A 14,881-nucleotide genomic window follows, 5' to 3' on the forward strand; every position below is an offset into this window, starting at 1 on the left:
CTGGTTCAAACTGGGGCTGTCTGGCTTCAAATGTGTGCGCTCAACCACTAGGTAACCCTGCCTTTCAGCTGGCTTGGCTGGACTAGATGCCCTCCAAGGTCCCTTCCAGGGCTGACTTGGTAAGCTTCGACCCACTTGCTTCCTCTAGGACTGGTCCAGGAGAACCCAGGAGAGTTCCAGGAAAAAATCCTCCCCGAATGGCCATGTATCCTGCTCTGGGGTCCATTTTACAACTCTAGCCATCACGGAAAAGGCCAGTGGGGACGATCAGAATCCTGATATGAGAGACAAACGTGGAGGGCAATGGAAGAACTTGCCTTTTTCAACCCGTTCATCTTTGTTGTTGTTTCTCTCAGTGGCTGTTCTTATGCACAGAGGGTCCACTTCTCCAAATGTGATTTTGAAACTGCAGCAGAGAGAAAGCCAAATAAACACAGAATGGTCGGCCAAGGGCCCGTACTTTCTATTCCCTGGTTACAAAGTAAAATTAGCTAGCTGGTGGCCAGGGCTGGGAGATTTATTTTGGTCTGAAGTCAACCCACAGATTAACAATATTGGCAAGAACTATACAGGAGGGGAAAATATTTTGGACAAGGCTGCATATGTTTGCAGATACATCATCCGCCTCCGTACGGCAGCCAAGGTTAAAGAGAATGGGAGTCAGGAGCAGGCCGCGCTGTGTCCCTTCTGTGAGCAGTCGGTTTCCTCCCGCACGATGCCAGCTCTCGCCCTCTGAGAGCAGTTGCACGGTACATCGCAGGAGACACGGAAGGTGGCCGGGAGAGCACACTCCCCGTCTTCGAGAAGATGCACTTGCTCATCTCTCATTCCTCCTTTCCTGCCAAGACCTACATTCCATTCTGAGGGTAATTCTCAGGCAAGAGCAATTTCCGGATTCTCAAGGACTAACCGAGGGTAGTGTCAGAAGAAATTATCCAAAATTGGAAATAGGCGAAAGAGATTATTGGGTGTTCCTGCTGCACCGTGCAGGGGCTGGCACCTCTGATCGATTTCCTATTGACTGGGCTATTTTACAACCCCATAGCTGCAGAGGTTGCTTAACTTTCAGATTTTTGTCTGGTAGAGATGCAAATAATTTCTAACCTAGCTATCTCACCCCCAAATTCTTCTATTAAACTGCCTATAAATACCTAGCCCCTCACATTCTCACTGTAATCGGTTTTAACATCTTAGAGGGTCCCCTCATTAACGAATGGGCTAAATCAAATCTTTGACGTGCGGTCATTTTATATCTGCACGAGAGTCAAGTGTTTCCACCTGTGTGAAATTCCACTTTAACACGACATTTTTTTCTGGCCTCTTTGTCATCCCACCTCAGGCCCCAGGTTCAAGAACCCATACTCCTCAGGGTGGACTCCACACAGCACTTCGACAGCCGGCAGCCAACCTGGCCCCCTTCGCGGCGATGGGGCCGCAGATAAGACCCTGGCCCCTGGCCTCGCTCATCTCCACCCTGCCCTGGAGTATGCCGGTCCTTCAGGGAACAGCCATGGGTAGGGAAAGGGATCCAGGACCCCCCCACCCCCAGGAGTCACAAGGCAGATTTCACAGGGAGTTTCTAAAGTGCTTCTCAAAGTTTAATGTGCATATGACTCACCTGAGGGAATCTTCATATAGAAATTCTGATTCGACAGGCCTGGGGAGCATCTGAGGGCGTCCTTACAGCCTCTCAGGTGAGGCTGCTGCCGGTCCGCGGGCCTTTTGAGTAGCAAGGTTCTGGAGCTGTTGGGAGAGTCTGCCCTTTGAAAATCCCAGGGCACAGCAAACATACCTTTGAGGAGTTAACGATTTACGCTTAGGGCTCCACTCCCACAGGGCATAGGGCCACAGGTCTGCATAAATCCCAGGAACCGGCATCTCCTAAACCCATGGTGTGCCTGGGCCGTTATTCGCCTGACCTCCCTTAATCCCCACAAGCAGCCCGGAAGTCATTCCCATTTTACTACAGAGGAAACTGAGGCGCACGCCAGTTACATAACAGCGCTGGCTTTTGGAGCCGGGTTTGCCGAGCCCTAACCACATTACTACACAGCCTCCTTCCTCCACCATGGCCTTGCAGGGCCGGGCTCCTCGGCCACATCTGCGGGGGCGTTGGAAAGGGACAAGGGAGAACTCTCCTTCTTATCACGTGGCCCCCATTGCCCTCGCATTCCCTGGATAATTCCTCCACCCTCTCCCCCTGCAGCTGTCAGAGGGAGGGAGGGCGCGACTTCTGATTAATTCCACTGCAGACAAATGTTCCTTGAGAACCCGTGGTTGGCAGAGCTAGTTTCTTCACCCTGGAGAGGAATATGGAGAAATTCAAAGAACGAAAACAGATCTCTGCCTTCAAGGAGGTTAGAATCCAGTGGAGAAGCTCTCATGTAGATACACTACTGCAATACTAATTCAGATTGTCCCTGCCAGCCCTTTTGTTTGCGGAGCGCCTCTCTCCTCTGGGTAGGGCCCCTGTTTATCAGCAGACCTTTTGGTCTGCAAAGATAATCCTTCTGAGTTTTTTTTAATGGGACTGGGGGTGGGGGGAACAAGGCAGGTGGCAGACAGGGGCAGGGGGAGGGAGGTTGTGAGCGGCAATTAGAGTCTATTCGGTTGACGGTGTGTGCTCCCAGGGACCCAGGGACTGGGTGCTCCTTCGGCAAATGTAAATATCAAACCAATAAATGCTAATGGAGCATGAAAAAGTGCTGATCTGGGAGAAAGTTCCAATCATTTAGAGAGCTTGTCGCAGAAAGCATTTAGGTGTTCCGGCTGCAAGGGAGCTGGGGAGGGAATCAAGGGGATGGAATTGGGAGCTCCCTTCTGGGTGGTGGTACTACCCTGGCCACCCATTCCAGGAAAAGGGAACCAGCAAAGAGGGTCATGGCAAGGTGCTGGGGAACGGGGGACAGTAAATAAGACAAAGCCAGAAAAGGGGGTCAAGTTCCTGAACATCTGGCATGAGAAGAGGGAGATAGCAAAAGCCCTGTTATCAAGATCTCTGTGAACTTGACACCTGCCTCCATGGGTCTTTGCCCAAGGTCACTGTCATCCTGATGGGTTTCCTGAATGTGGCCCCAGCCGCGTCAGCCTGCATTCGGGGACCGCTTTCTGAGTGATGGCTCTGATCTCTCTGTCCCTCACCCCCTAGTCCCACCCCACCATACGCCCACACTTCTAACACACCTGGCAAGACCACCCCCTCCCGCCCAAAGTCTGCCACACCTACCCACCTCACAGAGGCCCTGGAGGACCTCTGCAAATCCTTATGAACTTCATCCAATACAAACGGCCATTAAGGGACCTGTGAGATGAGAAAGCAGGGAAGTATGTTGGAGAGAAGACTCAGCTGGGTTCCAGGCCTGGCTCTGCCAGCTCTTTGACCTTAGAAAACATATCACACGTCTCTGAGCCTGGAAGCCTCAGTTGCTTCATCTGTAGAATGGGAATAACAACTCCCCCCTGGAACATTAAAGGAGACAGTGATATATGTGCAAGGGCTTGGTAGCCTACACATCCAGCTGGTCGCAGGGCAGGTTGCCTGGGAGACGAGCAGCAGTGGGGGCCTCCACAGCCAGACCCCCCATGTGAATAACATCACACTCTGCCGGGCCCCAGGCTTGCTGGGTTCTCTTTCTGGCCCCAGGACACTGAGCAAACACCTGAAGCCTCCTTACAGCACGGCTGCCTCTGAACATCAGAGAGAAAGAATGTTCAGAGGGAAAACCACTCATCCACCATCCCTGCCTCCTGCTCTCTAACCCAATCTGGCTATCTGATCCGGTCAAGTTGTTTGTTGTTTTTTTTTTGCGATACGCGGGCCTCTCACTGTTGTGGCCTCTCTGGTTGCGGAGCACAGGCTCCGGACTTGCAGGCTCAGCGGCCATGGCTCACGGGCCCAGCCGCTCTGCAGCATGTGAGATCTTCCCGGACCAGGGCACAAACCCGTGTCCCCTGCATCGGCAGGCGGACTCTCAACCACTGCGCCACCAGGGAAGCCCCGATCCAGTTAAGTTTACATCTAAATATCTCTGGAAACTGCCTCTTCCCTTTCCTTACATCCCTTTCCCAGAGCTGCCGCCTTGGCTCAGATCCTGTTCACTTTTGCCCGGAAATTTGCAGGCTCCCCACTTCAGTCTCCCCAACACAGTCCCCTCTTCCTCGTGGCTGCCTCTGTTACCCCACTGCTCTGCTTCCACCATCTTTCGGCCTCATCGGGCCCGGCCTCCTGCTCAGAGGCCCCAGAACCTGCCCCTGCACCTCAGGGCCTTTGCATCTGCTACTCAAACAGGACAGCAACTTTGACCCGTCCTTTTTGGCCCAGCTGGAAACCCCGGCCCCTAGGTTACCCTCAGTGGGATGTGAGCTCCTTCCCATGCACTTTCTTCTCTCAGGGTCTGCACAGCTCTCAGCCTGGTAGGACAGTTATTTGGGTTTTCATGAACATGGACTCCCTCAGAACGCGCTCAGAAGCCCAAGGTCAAGCTCTGGAAGGAGAGTTTCCGGGAAGGAAGGGCAGCTGGGCCCTGAGCCTTAGCGGCTGTCTCTCCCTGATTCTTCCCTTCCGCAACCTTGGAATCCTCTTTGAGACCTTGAGCCTGCTGTCGACCTAGGCAGAGGCATGGAAAGACCTTCCAGAACAATGTCAAGGGACTAGGGCAGAATAGCTAAGGCAGTTCTCAGTCTTTCAAACCCTCACAGAATGCTCTGAGCCAGGCCAAGCTCTGGAGAGACAGCAAAGACCAAGGCAGGCCCAGATTCTGCCCTCCTGGAGAAACCTGCTCTAGGGGATGTCGGCCACCACGGCATGAGGGTGCTCAAGCAGCCCCGTGGAGGGCCCGTGTAGAGAGAACAGAGGCCCCCAGCCAGCACCAACTTGCCAGCCACTTCCAAGGTGAGTGAACCACCTTGGAAGTGGATGCTGTGACCCCAGCGGAGCCCTCAGACAACTGCAGCCTCGGCCGCTCTGACTGCGACCTTTTGAGAGCACTGGGCCACAACCGCCCAGCCAAGCTTCAGATTTCTGCACCAGAGAAACCAAGAGAGTGGAAAACATGACTTCGGTTGCTTTAAGCTACTAAGTTTTGGGGTGAGTTGTTACCCCGCAATACATACCTAATACTGTGCCACAGATGATTGAACTCAGGTGGCGTAATGGCACATATCATTATAGTAGCTCTCTCATCTGCTGAAGACCCACTACGTGCCAGGCACCCTACTATACTCTGCACACCTTACCTAACCTGCTCCCCACAACGATCCCGAGGCAGGGCTTATTATTCCCAACTCAGAGATGAGCCACTTATCCAAGGCCACGCAGTCTGGGACACTCCTATGGGCCTGTGTGAAGAACCCCGTCTCCTAGGCTCATCTCTTCCCCCTCATGTGTCCCACTCAGCTCGGACTTGGATCCGTGACCTATGATCAGGAAGCAACAAGGACTATCTAACAAAGGTGCCTGTGTGGGATGCCCAGGGCCCACATTCCCCCAGTCCCCATTGCTCCCACCCATCAAAGACAAAAGCCTGGGCTTCCCTGGTGGCGCAGTGGTTGAGAGTCCGCCTGCCGATGCAGGGGACGCGGGTTCGTGTCCCGGTCCGGGAAGATCCCACATGCCGCGGAGCGGCTGGGCCCGTGAGCCATGGCCGCTGAGCCTGCGCATCCGGAGCCTGGGCTCCACAGCGGGAGAGGCCACAACAGTGAGAGGCCCGCGTACCGCAAAAAGAAACTGATGCGCACAGCAGACTGTATTTTCTAAGGATGGCTGTAACAATACCATCCAGCCCACATACTCTTCTACAATGTGACATTGACATTCCCTGTTGAGAAACTGGGTCTCCGCCCCCTTCCCTTGAACCCAGGTGGGCTTGTGACCGCTTCAGTAAACACTTCCACTGTACGTGGACGCGATGCCGGGTGACTCCCAAGGCTGAGTCATAAAAGCCCATGCAGCTTCCACCTTACTTGCTAGAACAATCACACTTGAAGCCCTGAGCCACCACATAAGAAGTCCCATCATGCTGAGGCCACCATGCTGTGAGGAAGCCCAAGCTATATAGAGAGGCCACCTGTACGTGCTCCATCCACCGTCCAAGCCTTTGAGTCCCACCGAGCCCAGGCACCAGACATGTCAATGATTGAACCTGCAGATGACTCCAGCCCCCAACTATCATCACTGGGCTTTGAGTCTTTCCAGCTGAGGCCCCAGACATTGTGGAGCACGGACAGGCCGTCCCCCATTGTGCCCTGTCTGAATTCCTGACCCATAGAGTCCAGTACGCATAATAAAATGGTTGCTTGAAGTCACTACATTTTCGAGTTATTTGTTACATAGAGATGGTAACTGGAACAACGTTCCAGAAGGTGGGTGGAAGGCTGCGTCAGCCAGTGGGTCCCTCCCTCCCCAACATATACAGACCTGCCGCAGTTGTGTCTCAGTTCTGAAACCCAGGAAACTCTGCACCTACCTTATACCACTGCCCCCCACCCCCACTTACCACTGAGAACTGAAACCACATAATTCCCTCTCCCTGTGATTCTCACCCCCAATCTTAACTCCCTTGCCTGGTCACCTTCCATGCTGAACAAGGCTTCCCTGTATAACCAATAGGATATCTTGGAAATGATGAAGTGAGATGACACTGTGGGTTCTGTCTGGCTCTCCTTTGAATCACTCGCTCTAGGGGAAGCTAGCTACCATGCCATGAGGCTTCTCCAGCAGCCACATGGGAGGGGCCCACAGGCCAAGGAACTGAGCCCTCCTGCCAACTGCCAACCCCATTTCACCAGCCATGCAAACGAGCCCCCTTGTAAGTGGGTCCTCCAGCCCTGGTAAATCTTTCAGACGGTTATTGGTGACCCGAGCCAACATCCTGGCTACCACCTCATGGGAGACCCCAAGCCAGGACCACCCCATTCAGCTGCTCCCAAATTCCTGACCTTCAGCAACTGTCAGATGATAAACGTTTATTGTTTTAAGTCACTACATTTGGTGGCAATTTGTTATTCTCTGTGCCTACGTTAAACAATTCTGGGACCAGGCATGCTTTCTGATCCCCATGTTTAAATCGTACTGAGAACAAACAAAATTAACTTAGCTCTTTGCTATAAGAAATACTTGTCCTGGAAGATAGACTGAACCAACTAAAATAGCTTGTTATCAAGACCAACAGCTAGCTCCTCAAGACTTACTACAAGACCTCTGCCTTGCTGTTCCCAATCCAAAACTACTTTGTCAGAAACTCTCCCCAACCCCAGTCAGTTTCTTGCCTTGAAAGACCCAACTTCAGGGCTTCCCTGGTGGCGCAGTGGTTGAGAGTCCGCCTGCTGACGCAGGGGACACGGGTTCGTGCCCCGGTCCGGAAAGATCCCATATGCCGCGGAGCGGCTGGGCCCGTGAGCCATGGCCGCTGAGCCTGCGCGTCCGGAGCCTGTGCTCCGCAACGGGACAGGCCACAACAGTAAGAGGCCCGCGTACCGCCAAAAAAAAAAAAAAAAAAAAAAGACCCAACTCCAGAATCACCCAGTCCAGCCTCTAAATGCTATCAATACCCTTCCCCAGGGTCCCTGCTTGGAGACATCACTAGCATTCTGTCACAGGGGTCCTCTTCCTTACTGAAGTAGGTCTAATAAATTAAGCTTTGCTTGATTGAAAAGTTTTTCTGGGGACTTCCCTGGTGATCCAATGGTTAGGACTCCACACTTCCACTGCAGGGGGCGCGGGTTCGATCCCTGGTTGGGCAACTAAGATCCCGCAAGCCATGTGGCACGGCCAAAAAAAAAAAGTCTTTTTAGAGCGTCGATAGTCAATACCATACACCCCCCAAACTAGGGCATCCACTCTTGGGATTTGGTCATCTGTCCGAATGTAGTCGCCACTAGCCACATGTGGCTATTTAAATTAAATGACGTGAATCACTTTGCTGTACACCTGAAACATTGTAAATCAACGGTACTTCCATTAAAGAAATCCGAAAAAAATTACATAAGGTTGAAAATTCATTTTCTCAGTTGCACTAGCCACATCTCAGCACAGATATAAAATATTTCCCTTCTCACAGGAAGTTCTATTGGACAGTGGTGCTCTAGAGGAAAGTGGATCATTTGTTTCAGAGGATGGCTACCCCTGAGGAAGCTTACAGAAGCAGGAGTGGGTGTGTGGGAGGGACTGCAAACGAGAGGCAGGCCACTGCCCAGAGGAAAACAGACCGCGCAGCTCCTCCCGGGCTCAACAAATGCCCGCCTAGGCCGCAGGCACGACTCCACCAAGCAGGCCCTTCCGTGGGCTGCAAGAAATCACCAAGCTTTAGACCCACAGGGCACACGGGCATGCTGATTTCTGGGACTGTGCACGATCCTTGCATAGCGGCGCTGGCTCAGCTGGAACGCAAGACAGATGATCCCTGATCAACACACAGTCTCCCTCATCGACTCACCGGCCTGTGGCAGGGCTCCCGCTCTTGCTTCAGGTCCGATAGCAACCCGCTGGCCTGCAGAACCTCCTAGCCAAGTTTCCTGGATCCTCGTCATCCCCCCAGGTCGGGGACGTGGGGAGAAGTTTGAGAGGAAACCACGGCCTGGTATGTGGCCCTCGCAGAACAAAAACCGAGCAAAGGAGCAGATGAGAGATTCATCAGATCCTCGGACTTATTTGGCCTTTTCTTTTCTGGGCTTTGAGAATTTTTATTTCTTCCATGGTAACTCTTCCCTGGCTGGGGAATGTCATTTTAAATCATTCTGTCTTTAAAACCGCGGGATGAGGGGAAAGAAAAAGTCACCTCCAACCAGGTTTTCACCATGCAAATCGAGGACATTTCAAAATGCTGGCGAGCTGCTCGGGGGACTTCAAAGATGTCCAGGTCCAATTACGCTTCATTTGGGGTGTGAATTGAGGAACTCTGGGGGAGGTGGCCCGAGTGCAACGTGTCAGGGTCGATACTGTGGTAATGAACCTAGGCCTTTGTTCCTGGGAGCCCAGCTGCTGACAAGTGGGCCGTTTCCTGAAGGGCGGAGAAGCGCTGTGTCCCCCACCAGGTGCAGGAAGCAGGGTAGAGATGTAGATGCCAGTCAAAAAAAAAAAAAATCATTTTAGGGTGGCTTTTATTTTTCTTCCTTTTTAAAAATCAAAGGTTTACGACAATGTAATATTATACATCAAGTATACTTCAATAAAAAAAGGTTTACACAATTAAAAAAATGAAAAGGGGGCGTCAACGTCAAAATTTGTCATGTCCTAAAATTAGCCACGGGAAGGGGCTCCGGAAATTTGATTGACTTGGGATCTGGGAAATGACTCTAACTTATGGTTTAGATACATACCACCTCGATTTCTGTGGCTGAGTATGTCTGGATGGGCGCTGGGAAAGGTCCGACAGGGGAAGATTCATCACGGAATGGTTAAAAAAAACAAACAACAACAACAACAGCAAGAACATTTTGGGCGAATGATTTTGGTTTTGCTTGCTAGTTAGAATTGAACCGACTGCCCTCTGTGGGCAAGGCTGATGGCTTATGGGCATTCAAAAATGATTCATTCAAGGTCTTCTAGCCCAAAAAGCCCCTCGAAAAGCCACAGCATATTCAGAATTCTCAGCGAAGACTGCTGGGTAGATTCCTAGCAGGACATGTAAGGGCAATAAATCTGCTGCAAGTGTGAGAAAGGAGATCAAAAGCTGGTCTCTCCCACTCGCTAAGATGCTTATGCAATTCATTATTTTATGTCCTCGGCTCTTTTTTCAAATGCAGACACCCTGAGAAAGGTAACACATCCAGTTACTAACACCTCAGTGCAAATGCATGCATCAGAAACATTTGGAATCGCAAAGGAATCTGGGTAAGGCTGCCTGTGAAGAGGGAGTAAAAAGTACAGATGCTGGAGTCACACCCCGGAGATTCGGTTTCCTAGGGTGGAGGCCTAACAGCAATATTATTTTTTAAAGCTCCCCAGGTGATGTCAATATACGGCCAAGTTGAGAACCTCCGGGATAGAGGATGGAGGGGTGAGGACAGAGAGGGAGGGAGTGGAAGAGACAAAGGGAAAAAAACAAGAGTCCTTCTCATGAAAGACCTGCTTTGAGTCCTGGCACCCAACTTGCTGGCTGCACGATCCCGGTCGAGTGACTTAAGCCGCCCTGATCTTCATTTTCTTTATCTGTTAAATGAGAATAATATTCTTCATAAAACAGTGGCTCTCAAACTTGAACTTGAAAGGGCATCACAGTCACCTGGAGGGGTTGTTTAAACACAGATTCCCAGGCCCTAGCCCCATTGCCCCAAATCCTGACTCAGTAGGTCTGGGGTGAGCCCCCCCAAATTTGCATTTCTAACAAGTTCCCAGGTGATGATGCTGCTGCTGGTACAGGACAGCGTTTTGAGATCCCCTGATATCAGGGGCACCTGAGCTGCTTATTACCCATTCACCAATTTTATCCATGACAAGGCCAGAAACCAAGGGTAACACCCGTTCTCTCTTGAGAAGGGCCCAAGAGCCATATCGGGGGTTGAACTTGCACACAAATATCTCCACTGTTTTAGCATTTTGCTAAGATACAGCCCACATTCAAACCTGAGGCCTGAAGCCACCAACGAACCCTCACGGAGAAGACTGGAAGGATTGTGCCGGGCCACAGAGAGGCCACATTTTAAGCAACACCCCTCCTCCCCCCGCAAGAGCATCCCTGACATATGTCGTCCCAAAGAGGCCTGGCCTGGTCTTTCTGGAAGCCACTGGGCTGGGGCATCGGCACCAAGACCAAGTGTAACTTATTCACACGGCCCCGCTCCCTGAGGGAACAATTCACACAATGAAAGCTCCGAGCATTGAGTGGGGGGCACACATTCCCTCTTTAAAATGCTCAGTGGCTTTCAGGAGTTGGAAGAGGGGCTGGGGGGCTCCTACCTTAGCTGCCCCTTAGAGCAGGGCTGGTGAGGCCAGGCTTTGAAGTAGAGAAGATCATCACTTATGCGCTCTGTCCATCCCAGCCACCCACCCCCGTTTTTCCTGTTCCAGAACCCAGTGAGTGTCCTTATGCCTCCAGCCTGGGTTTTTCGTCTCTCTTTGCCCCCGACTTCCCCTACCTCCTCCTATAAGAAGGTTGCCAGCTCAAACTTCCCAGGTGTCAGTGACAAGATGATAAAAGAGCCCAGTCTTCACATATTTGGGGGTGATAGGTTGAGGCCCTTCTCATGAATCAGAGCATTTTCCCTGGGGACTCTGAAATGGGGGCCTCTCTGGCTCAGGGATCCACAGGGGACACTGCAAGCCACAGAGGAGACTCCAGGATCAAAATTAAAGCCAGAGCATGTCAAGTCAGGTCCAGAAGGAGACCCTCCATTGGGAAAAGGGAAAGTAAACCAAGAAATAGGAACTCTGCCCATATGGGTTACATCTTCCACTTAAGGGTCTTCTACCCAGAGTCCCACAGTCACCAATTAACTAGGCATGAAGAACCTGAGATCATTCTGGCTCACCAGGGCCTCATGCCATCTCTCCACAGCTGCCACACATTTCTTGGTCCCTGGACCCTGCAGTCTGGGCCCACCCCACCCCTAGTCTGGGCCACATATGATGTCACCCACCAAAATGGTGCCAATTTGAGTGTACCAGCTTCCTGGGGCTCCAGGCTTTGGGGGTCCAAATGATCACAACCTGATGCTATTATTTTGAAATTCATCTTATTGTTGTTTCATCTGTTAAAATGTGACACGCTCCATACGGCAGTCACTAGCCACCCTGTTAAAGTACCAGCCCTAGCACAGTAGTTGGAACATTTTGATTGTACGGGTAGATAGGTGAGTGAGTAGATGGATGTAAGGGTGGACGAATGGATGGATAGAAGAATAGATGCATGGAAGGATAGATGGGTGGATGGAAGGCTGGATGGGAGGATGAGGGTGGATGGATGGGTAAATGGGTAGACAGAAGGATGGATGGATGGATGGATGGATGGATGGTCAGGTGGATGAATGGATAGATCGATGGGTGGGTAGACTGGCCTCCGCATGTTACTAACATACTTCTGTAGATACCGTAACACCTAGACCAGCAGTTAACAAATGTTTAGATCTTGGGACCCCTTTACTTTTTTATTTATCACTGAGCACTCCAAAAAGCTTTTGTTTATATTGACCCATGTATCTGTATTTCCCATAATAAAAATGAAAACGGAGGAAAGTTTTAAATATTTGTTAATTGATATAAAAATAACAATAATGAACTTATCAGATGAGTGGTAGGCAGCCTTTGAGATGGTATCCAGTAATCCCCACCTTCTGTCACCCGCATCCTTGAGTATTCCCCTCCCCTTGAAGTTGGGGTGGACTTACTGAGTCACTTCTAATAGACAAGACAGAAGTGATGGGATGTCATTTCCAAAATTAGATTATAAAAAGACTGTGGCTTCTGTCTTGGGTGCTCTCCTTCACTCTCTCTGGGGGAAGCCAGCTGCCATGTCACAAGGCAGCCCTGATGAGAGGCCCACATGGCAAGGAGCTGAGGCCTGCCAACAGCCATGTGAGTGAGCTGAGAGCTGGATCCCTTCTTTCCTTGGTTGAGCTTTGACATGACTGCAGCCCTGGACCATGCCTTGATTACAGCCTCATGAGAGACTCCGAGTCAGAACCACCCAGCTAAGCTGGCTGCTCCCAGATTCCTAACCCACAGAAACTGAGAGATAATGTGTGTTGTTTTCAGCCACTAAGTTTTGGGGCTATTTGTTACACAGCAATAGATAACTGATACACATGTTCACATCAATAGCACAATTTAATGAAAAAACAAGACTGTATTTTCTAAAAAAAAAAAAAAATCAGGGAGTAAAGTGACATCGCTTTACATTTTTGCAAACCTCTTTAATAGCTGGCTTCATAGAAGACAGCTGCTTTCTCCTAGCTGCTTCAGCGTCCAATCTGTTGTGATATGTGGTTTTGGCTGAAATACATGAAGAAAATCCAGCCTTATGGGGCTTGCAGTTAGAAAAGACAGTCTTGAAAAGGTCTGGGGTACCACAGGGATCCTTGGAACACACTTTGGGAACTGCTGACTTAGACTGGACGTTTGCCAGTTTCTCCAGGTGCTAGGGTGACCAGGGTAACTGACACCACCCAGGAGGTCTTGTCCCCTGCTGGAAGGGATAAGGCTCTCCTCCAAGGCCCAACAGCAGAAGACAGTGATGAACGAATGCCTAGTCTTGACTGGGTCATGCCCAAGGTGTCACCCAGAAGGGAAAGGATGGCCCACTTCGGGCAGCCAAGGTTAAGGCTGAGGCATCTGGGGCACAGGACGGCAGGGGAGGGTTGTTCTGTGCAGTGAAGGCTTCTGGAGACTGTGGTTTGCTGTATCCTCAGGCATTTCCCCCTCTTCACCCCTTTCCTGTGCACCTCCGCCTCCCTGCCCCCAACCCCAACTAGAAGGCCTGTTTCGGCAGGAGCCAGTCTGATTTTCTCTGCCTCGCTGGTCAGAGAAATGCACGCAGCTGCACCAAAGAATAAAAAGAGCCTCCTCCGTGACCAGTTTCTTCCCACTTCCCTTTCTCTCTCTTCGTGCTCGCCTCTCTGTCCCCACCTTCTGTGGAGGCAGGAAGGTCCCCAGAGGGTGCGAGCATCACTGAGCTATGCCAGGCGCCCGAGTTTCCCTCCCAGGCAGCACCTGTTCCTGATTCTATTTAGCTGTGGCCCGCGCAGGCTGGCACTGGCTTCCCGGGGGACAGGGCATTGTCAGATGGGTCTCTGCCGGCCCAGCGGCCAACTACCTCGTGGGGCAGCCTTGCTCTGCTGCACACAAGCACTACAGACATTGGCACATAGAGTGCCCACCGGCGGCGCTGGGATCTGGGGCGCCCAGCCTCTCCTGTAGCCAGCCAAAGGCCTGCCCGCGAGCCTTCCAGACCTTCAGGCACCTTAGAGGTTAAACAAGATATCTCAAGCTGGAAGGAAAAAAAAAAAAAAAACTGCCCAGGTGCTATGCGCCCAGGCTCCAGGTGGTGTCCCCAGCACCCCGGGCTTCCTCTGCGCGGTGAGGATGGAATCTGAAAGTGGGCATCGGTTTTTTAGTTTGGAAGCAGGAGCGGAGAATCAAACCAGCAGCAGCTCAGCTCCCCGAGGCGAAGGTCTTGCCTGCCTTGGGCAATGGAGCGTTTCTAAAACCCCGTGCCACCGGCGAGAAGCAGGGGTATGGCACGCTCAGCCTCTCTTCCCCAAGGCTGTAGGGCCCTGCGGGGACAGAGGACAGGCCACCTAAATCATTTCAGCGCTGGCTTACGGGGTCCAGGGCTGTTCGCCTCCCTGTACTGCAGTTTGGGAACAGAGTAAACCACCCCGGCAAAGCTGGGCGGACTTGTCCAAACCACACAAAAGTTCAAGCCACACAAATGTTGGCTCCAACTGGGCTTGGAGCGCAGGGCTGGCTTTATCTGTCCCCGAGGGCTTTGCCCTGCCTTGCAATTGATCAGGGCTCCTAAAAACCACTGAAACGGTTTATCTTGCCCACTCAGCCTCAAGCCCCCTGATGGGCTGGAGTGGAGCCTGGACTGTTCTGGCAGCCAAGCCCCAGCCCAGCTTCCTCCCAGCTTCACGGCCCCCAGGACCACCTGCCTGGACCCTCACCCCACAGAGACTCCTCATTTTGTGGCAGGAAATAGGGGCCAATGACATGACCATGAGAATGTTATTCACCACAGAAAGCGAGATGCTTCAAACCTGATGGGAGAAGAGGGAAAGGTTTTGTACATACAAAGATTTAACTGGGAGGGGTACGGAATTAAAGTGGGCTTTAACACCAACTAGCGGGTTAATGGGGGAGCCCAGGCATGGGTACGGGAGAGTCCCGTGGTAGCTGGCTTTTCAGGCTCACACCAGGACACCTGCCACCTTTCCCAGCCGCCATGGC

The 14,881-nt window shown here is 51.8% G+C and overlaps 1 long non-coding RNA gene across 2 annotated transcripts in view; it reads right to left on the reverse strand.

Annotated features, from left to right (window-relative positions):
* Positions 1-287: 287 nt before the first annotated feature.
* The window catches only part of LOC115841177 (uncharacterized), a 74,751-nt gene continuing 60,157 nt past the window's right edge, over positions 288-14,881 (reverse strand). Inside the window, exons 1-4 of one of the 2 annotated variants that reach the window (XR_004034735.2) lie at positions 8,433-9,038; positions 3,231-3,301; positions 1,619-2,300; positions 288-406 (exon numbers count right to left, since the gene is read on the reverse strand). This is a non-coding gene — a long non-coding RNA (uncharacterized lncRNA). Of the gene's footprint in view, positions 407-1,618; positions 2,301-3,230; positions 3,302-8,432; positions 9,039-14,881 lie in introns of those variants that run through there. The other variant, XR_009560716.1, reaches the window with a different exon arrangement.

This window comes from Globicephala melas, chromosome X (assembly GCF_963455315.2).
Source record: "Globicephala melas chromosome X, mGloMel1.2, whole genome shotgun sequence".
In the NCBI taxonomy this organism is placed as follows: Eukaryota; Metazoa; Chordata; class Mammalia; order Artiodactyla; family Delphinidae; genus Globicephala; species Globicephala melas.